At 45.0% G+C, this 8325-nt stretch overlaps 1 pseudogene; it reads right to left on the reverse strand.

The window, feature by feature from the left end:
- Positions 1-3640: 3640 nt before the first annotated feature.
- On the reverse strand, positions 3641-4257 carry LOC101151629 (large ribosomal subunit protein eL29-like; annotated as a pseudogene).
- Between the last annotated feature and the right edge of the window lie 4068 nt (positions 4258-8325).

Genomic DNA, 8325 nt, shown 5'->3' on the forward strand with positions numbered 1-8325 from the left:
CAGAGGTTGCAGTGAGCTGAGATCGCAGCACTGCACTGCACTGCACTGCACTCTGGCCTGGGCAAGAGAGTGAGACTCCATCTCAAAAAAAAAAAAAAAAGTTTCTCGCCTGTAGTCCCAGCTACTCAGGAGGCTGAGGCAGGAGAATTGCTTGAACCCGGGAGGCAGAGGTTGCAGTGAGCTGAGATCACGCCACTGTACTCCAGCCTGGGCGACAGAGCAAGACTCTGTCTCAAAAAAAAAAAAAAAAAGTTTCTGTGATGCAGCCTCTCCTCTTAGACCCCTAACCACAGCCTTTGCATAAGTTCCCATCAATATTGTTATCAGTAATAATTTGGCAGTTCTCCCATAACACTAGGCTCTCCCATCTCCAATTATTTCTTTAGAATAGAGACCATCGGACTTAGGGATGTCACTATTAAGAAATGTTTAAAAAGTGGTTTTGAGAACTAACATAGTTTTGCCTTTTAAAAAATGTTGTCAAGGCACTGAAAAACAGTATCTATTATCACGGTCATTTTATAATAATAATGTAAAATGACTGTTTAACTTCAAAAAATAAAAAAATACCATACTCTCAGAAGACAGTTCTTTAAATATATTTGCCTTTTTATTTTATTTCTTTTATTTTTGAGACAGGATCGCCTAGGCTGGAGTGCAGTGGCATGATCATAGCTCACTGCAGCCTCTATCTCCTAGGCTCAAGCCATTCTCCCAGCTCAGCCTCCCAAGTAGCTGGGACTACAGGCACCCACCACTATGCCTAGTTAATTTCATCATCTTCTTCTTTTTTTTTTTTTAGTAGAGATGTGGTCTCTACTATGTTGCCCAGCCTGGTTTGGAACTCTTGAGCTCAAGTGATCCTCCTGCCTCAGCCCCCCAAAGTTTTGAGATTTGTCCTGAGGCTGACCAGACACATCCTTGCCCTGAGTCTAAAGATCTTTTAGATCCCTTGAGAAATTCCTCAGCTGACCGGGCACGATGGCTCACGTCTGTAATCCCAGCTACTTGGGAGGCTGAGGCATGAGAATTGCTTGAACCTGGGAGGCAGAGGTTGCAGTGAGCTGAGATCGCACCCACTGCACTCCAGCCTGGGTGACAATGCGAGACTCCGTCTCAAAAAAAAAAAAAAAAAAAAAGGAAGGAAAAATCCCTCAGCTTTGTGATAGACTATCTTAGAATAAAAAAGAATTAATAAATAAGGAAAGTGTTAGCATCTTATTTCATTTGTTTACACATCAGTCTCATTGAATTCTAAACTTTCTTGAGCGTACAGATTTCTGTCTTATTCAGTTTTGTGTTTTTCACCAAGCAAAATTACTCCCAGTCTGCAATTCTCCTGCTTCAGCCTCCTGAGTAGCTGGGACTACAGGCAAGAAACATTTTTTTTTTTTTTTTTTTTTTTGAGACAGAGTCTTGCTCTGTCGCCCAGGCTGGAGTGCAGTGGCATGATCTCGGCTCACCGCAAGCTCCGCCTCCCGGGTTCACGCCATTCTCCCGCCTCAGCCTCCCGAGTAGCTGGGACTACAGGCGCCCGCCACCATGCCCGGCTAATTTTTTGTATTGTTAGTAGAGACGGGGTTTTGCTGTGTTAGCCAGGATGGTCTCGATCTCCTGACCTCGTGATCCGCCCTCCTCGGCCTCCCGAACTTCTGGGATTACAGGTGTGAGCCACCGCGCCTGGCATTTTTTTTTTTTTTTTTTTTTGAGATGGAGTTTCTGTCACCCAGGCTGGAATGCAGTGGTGTGATGTCGGCTCACTGCAACCTCAATAAATATTTACTGAATTGATTTGAAATTTCAACTGGGAAGGTAGAATTCAAAATCATTAAACTTTTGGTATCTGATAACCTGGCTTTGGATTCTGACTCCACTATTCACTTGCTGTATGACCTGGGGCAAGTTGCCTAAACTCTCTCTGTAATTTCCTCAACTCAAAAATGGATTAAATGAGATAATGAATGTAATATGCTGGGTGCTTGAGTGCTATTTATATAGTGAGTATTTACTGAGCTCCTACTATGCCTTAGGTTTGAGGCAGGTGCTGGCGATAGTGTAGAAAATATACAGGGGCTGGGTGCAGTGGCTCATACCTGTAATCCCAGTACTTGGAGGCCGAGGTGGGCAGATTGCTTGAGTTCAGGGGTTCAATACCAGCCTGGGCAATGTGTTGAAACATCATCTCAAATACAAAAAAAAAAAAAAATTAGCCAAGTGTGATGGCATGTACCTATAGTCCCAGTACTCAGGACGCTGAGGTGGGAATCACTTGAGCCTAGGAGGTTGAGGCTGTAGTGAGCTGTGATTGTACCACTACACTGCAGCCTGGATGACAGAGTGAGACTACCTGTCTCAAAAAAAAAAAAAAAAAAAAAAGAAAGAAAGAAAAGGAAAGGGAAATGTAATATGCAGGGCTCCTGGGGAGACAGCCATAAAACAAATAACCACATAAATAAATTCATTACACATTGTGATAAGTACCATGAAAAAAAGTTAAGAATTCAATGAAAGGTTGTGAGAGGAGGACCTGATTTAGAAAATTATGGAAGGATTCCCTGAAAAAGTGGCACTGAAGCTGAAACTTAAAGGATGGGGAGGTTCTCTATTTCCCCACCCCTCCAACTCATTCCTCAACACTTTTTTTTTTTTTTTTTTTTTTTGTGATGGAGTCTCGCTCTGTTGCCCAGGCTATAGTGCCTTGGCACAATCCTGGCTCACTGCAACCTCCGCCTCCCGGGTTCAAGCAATTCTCTGCCTCAGCCTCCCGAGTAGCTGGGATTACAGGCACCCACCACCATGCCTGGCTAATTTTTGTATTTTTAGTAGAGGCGGGGTTTCACCATGTTGGCCAGACTGGTCTTGAACTCCTGACCTCATGATCCACCCACCTTGGCCTCCCAAAATGCTGGGATTACAGGCGTGAGCCACGGCGCCCAGCCTCCTCAACACTCTTTAGTCTGGTTTCCATCTCTCTACCTAAATAGCTCTTGCTAAGGTCACCAATGGCATCCATATTACTATGTACATCAGTCCTCTTGCGTGACCTCATAGCTACACTTAACACAGTTAATCATGCCCTCCTTCTTGAGAAGGTCTTCCCTTGGCTTCTCTAATAATAAATGCCTCCTGATCATTTCCTCCCTCTCTGGTTACCTCGTCAGTCCTCTTTGAAGGTTCATCTACCCCACTCATTCATTAAATGTTCCCCAAGGCTTAGTCTCAGGTTCGCTTTTTTTCTGTCAGCCTAAATAACAGAGACAGTCTCTGTAAAAGAAAAAGATATGTGGTAAATTATGTGCATATCCAGGGAGGTTTAAAAAAAGATAAAGGTATTTAAAGGAAAAATGAGAAGGATCATTGTTTTGAGATAATTATCCTTGGCTACAAAGATCAATAAAAAAAGTGATGCCAGTCCAGAGTCATACAGGCAGTTGCTGGGTAGATGTCCTTGTAGAAGTATTGTTTGTGTACAGTTGGGATGGCCTTTATGCAAGGTTGTGGTTTTTGCAGAGTCTTTTGTGATAGTTTTTGTTATTAGGCATACAAGTGTGAGAACCCTCTTTTTATAGCCTTCCTCAGCTCTTTTTGTGTGAGTTTTCTAACACTAGTGACTCCATTTTGATTTTGACAACTTCCATACTTCTTGTTTTTTTTTTTTCCTGCCTCAGGTTTATTTGTACAAATAGCACAGGAGGACTCCAGCCCCATGCAGATGGTAGCCCAGGGGCGGGGGTGGGGGGTCGCACCAGTCCTTCTGTCCTCACGTTGGCAGAGATATCTACTCTGAAGCCTTTGTAGGGGCCTGGGCACCTTTGGGAGCCTGAGCTGGAACTGAAGCTGGAGCTGCAGCCTGGGCCTTGGTTTGATCCTTGGCCTTGGCCTTTGGCCGGCACAGCCTGAGCCCTTTGGCAATACGGGCACAAGCACGCTTCCCAAGCTTGGGGTGGGCAATGTAGGCAAGTCAATCGGGCTTGTGGCTGACACCCTTTGGGATCTTGGGCTTAACCTCCTTGGGCTTTACGAGGGCCTTGATAGCCTCGGCACGTGCACTCATGGCCTTGGCATTGTTGGCCTGCATCGTCTTTAGGCCCTTCTTGTTGTGCTTCTTGGCAAAGCACGTGTTCCTCAGGAACTTGGGGTCCACTCCCTTAAGAGATTCGTATCTTTGTGATCAGGGTTTCTTGATACCATTTCTGTGCCATTTTCGGGACTGGTTGTGTGTGGTGTGGTTTGTGGACTTGGCCATGTCTGCACCTTAAGCCGACAACTTCCATACTTCTTACTCTAGACTTTGTGAAGGTTGCAGATGCCAAAATGAAATCGGTTTTGTCAGACACAGACAAAAAAGGGCCAGGAAGGTTGAAAGGAGAGGAGGCCTATGCTTATATGTCTAAGAATTGTTTCCAAGGACGTTCAAAAAGCTCCTCTGCATCCTTCAAGCATTTCCTGATTTGATAAGGTTTATCACTAGACATTTTTTAGGACTGCTGTAATTCAGGTAAAATGTTCTCAGAACACTTACCCAGTAAGGTGTCTCCACCAATGAAATGACAACTCTGGCTTTGAGCCTCTAGAAACAATGATCTGTTTCTAAGCAGCTTATATAAATCTCTTTTTTGTTAATAAAAGTTCCCCTTCCCTCACTGAGTGCACTGGAGGCTTGCCATTTCCTGCATTCTGGATTATAATCCTTATTTCTATTCCCAAGTAAACCCAACATGTTTAGAGATAATTTTCTCTTGCTTTTTTTTTTGAGACACAGTCTCACTCTGCCACCCAGGCTGGAGTGCAGTGGTACAATCTCGGCCCTCTGCAATCTCTGCCTTGCGGGTTCAAGCGATTCTCCTGCCTCAGCCTCCCGAGTAGCTGGAGCTACAAGCACGTGCCACCACACCCGGCTAATTTTTTGTATTTTTAGTAGAGACAGGGTTTCACCACGTTGGCCAGGCTGGTCTCGAACTCCTGATCTCAAATGATCCACCTGCCTCGGCCTCCTAAATTGCTAGGATTACAGGTGTGAGCCACCACACCTGGCCGTTTTTTCTTTTTTTTGAGACAAGTTCTCACTCTGTCATCGAGACTGGAGTGCAGTGGTGATGAGATGGGATAGTTCCCTTGACCCCCTTGGTGGGTGGGAAGTGGAGTGACTGGTTTCACTAAGCCCACTGCTGGCCACTCCTCACGGGAGGGAGTGTGCGAGAGAGCGAGTGTGGGAATTGGAGTGAACGAATTCTGGAACCAGCCAGTTGCTCCTTTCTGGTGGGAGCAGGCTCTATGTGGGCCCTGCAGCAGCATCCAAGCATATTACAGCCAATGCTCTGTCCGCTCTGCCTTCCAGGGATGGCCAAGTGCCAACCAGCTCAGTGGAGGGTCAGGGTGGCAGCCCCTATACTCTCAGGGGCTTCCTGGTTCTTGTCTGGCGTTCAGGAAGAATCAGGTCACATGAACAGGTTGAAAGGTAATGAATTCAGACAACTTTATTGAGCGGTGGGTGGCTCTCAGCGGAAAGGGAGGCTGGAAAGGGGGTGGGAAGGTGATCTTTCCCTGAAGCCCACCCATCTCTGGCTAGGCCCCTCTCGGAAGCTGCACGTCCAAAATTAGCTGCATCTACTCTCTAACACTTAGTTGTTTCTTTGCTTGCCACTCAGCCGCTCGTGTTCCCGACGCTTAGCCGCTTATGTTGCTTTGCCAGCTTAAGTCTTTCATGGGCACAGGATAGGGGTGGGGCAGGCCAAAAAAGCAACATTTGGGCAGAAAAATGGGGTCAGCTGTTTTCACTTAGGGCCATGGTTCCAGGCTTAAGGGTGGGGCTTAGCTGGGAGCCCAGCCCTTCTGTAACAGTGGGATCATAATTCATAGCAGCCTTGACTTCCCCTGGGTCAAGCAATCCTCCCACCTTAGCCTCCAAGTAGCTGGGACTACAGGCACATGCCACCACGCCCAGATAATTTTTTAATTCCTTGTAGAGAGGGGGTCTTGCTTGGTAACCCAGGCTGGTCTCTGACTCCTGGCTTCAAGTGATCTTCCTTGAGTGCTGGGATTGCAGGTGTGAGAAACCATGCCTAGCCTCTAGTGTCTTTTTTTTAAGGTTGACAATTTACATTTCCAATAGTCACTCACGTAATTTTAAATTTTCTAGTAGCCACCTTTTAAAAAGTAAAAAGAAACAGGTAACAATCAATCTTAATGATGTTTTTGTTTAACTCTATATAAAAATTATCATTTCAACAAGTAATAAATATAACATCATTGAGAAACTTTAGTATTTTTGTATTAAGTTTTTGTAATTCAGTGCGTATTCTAAATTATGGCATAACTCAATTTGGACTAGCAGCATTTTTTTTTTTTTTTTTTTTTTGAGATGGAGTGTTGCTCTGTCGCCCAGGCTGGAGTGCAGTGGCACCATTTCCGCTCACTGCAAGCTCCATCTCCTGGGTTCACACCATTCTCCTGCCTCAGCCTCCTGAGTAGCTGGGACTACAGGTGCACACCACCACGCCTGGCTAATTTTTTGTATTTTTAGTAGAGACAGGGTTTCACCTTGTTAGCTGGGATGGTCTCGATCTCCTGACCTCATGCTCCGCCCACCTCGGCCTCCCAAAGTGCTGGGATTACAGACGTGAGCCACCGCGCCCGGCCTGAACTAGCAGCATTTTAAGTGCTCAGTGGCAACGTGGTAGGTGGCCACCATGCTGTGCAGTACAGGTAGACTCTCATGTCTAGATCCACTTGCTGGATGATCTTATCTGTGTCAAAGTTCCAATTCCCATCTATTAGTTGATGACTCAAATTTTTATATCTGCTCCAACTATTCTTTTGATCTCCAGTTCCTTATAGTTATCCACCTTCTTCAACGCTCCACTTTAATGCCCCAAGACACCTCAGACTCAGCATGTCTCACATCTAACTCATAATCTTCCCTTTCAAATCTGAAATGTTTTTCTATCTCTGTTATTTACATTACATTACCAGTCAATCCAGTTTCACCAGCACACACCGAAGGGGCTTCCTTGATATCTTCTTCTCTCTCAAATCCCTTATACAATTCATCACCAAGTCTTGCCCATTTTATCTCCCACATATCTCTTAAATCTATTCATTTTTTTTGGTCATACCCATCATCATTCCCTTTCAAGCCACTATAACCTATTGAATGTAATAGCCTCTAAACTGATCTCCCTGCTTTCATTCTGGCCACCCTCAACTCTACTCTGTACACTGCAGCCATGGTGATCTTTTCAAAAATCTAATCATGTTAATTGCAGATCTCATCAGGTTAACTGTCTCCTCACCATTAAAATACTTAAGGGGGCTGGACACAGTGGCTCATGCCTATAATCCCAGCACTTTGGGAGGCTGAGGAGGGCGGATCACCTGAGGCCAGGAGTTTGAGACCAGCCTGGCCAACATGGTGAAACCCCATCTCTACTAAAAATACAAAAATTAACTGGGTGTGGTGGCACGTGCCTGTAGTCCCAGCTACTCGGGAGGCTGAGGTGGAAGAATTGCTTGAATCTGGGAGGCGGAGGTTGCAGTGAGCCGAGATCATACCACTGCACTCCAGCCTGGGTGACAGAGCAAGACTCCATCTCAGAAAAAAATAAAAAATAAAAATAAAATACTTAAGGGAGCTAGGTGAATCACCTGAAGTCAGGAGTTTGAGACCAGCCTGACCAACATGGTGAAACCCTGTCTCTACCAAAAAATACAAAAATTAGCTGGGTGTGGTGGCATGTGCCTGTAGTCCCAGCTACTTGGGAGACTGAGGTGGGATAATTACTTGAACCCAGGAGGTAGAGGTTGCAGTGAGCTGACATCACGCCACTGCATTCCAGCCTGAGCAACAGAATGAGACCGTGTCTGAAAAATAAATAAAAAAAGTAAAATAAAATACTTAAGAGATTTATATTGTTTTTAGGATAAAGTATAAAGCCCTTAGTATGGTCTAAAAGGCTCTGTCAGCTCTCCTACCCTTTCCTTCCTGCAAGGCTCTTACCTTTCTAGTCTCATCTCATCACACTCACTCCCTTCTCCACCTCTTTGCATTCCAGCCATTCTGAATGTTTTTTAGTTCTTTAAATGTGTTATACTCCCTACTGTTTTACAGATGAGAAAATCAAGGCTCAAAAATATATGAGCTGTCCAGAGTCACAAAATTATAGCCAAATGACCATTCTAGTATTAGAATCCATGTCTCCTCTTAAATACCTCTTAAATTTTTCTTTACCTTCCCTTTGCCAAGAATACTGTGCCAGGTGCAATGGCTCACGCCTGTAATCCCAACACTTTGGGAGGTTGAGGCAGGTGGATCACCTGAGGTCAGGA

This window comes from Gorilla gorilla, chromosome 10 (assembly GCF_029281585.2).
Source record: "Gorilla gorilla gorilla isolate KB3781 chromosome 10, NHGRI_mGorGor1-v2.1_pri, whole genome shotgun sequence".
Lineage (NCBI taxonomy): Eukaryota > Metazoa > Chordata > Mammalia > Primates > Hominidae > Gorilla > Gorilla gorilla.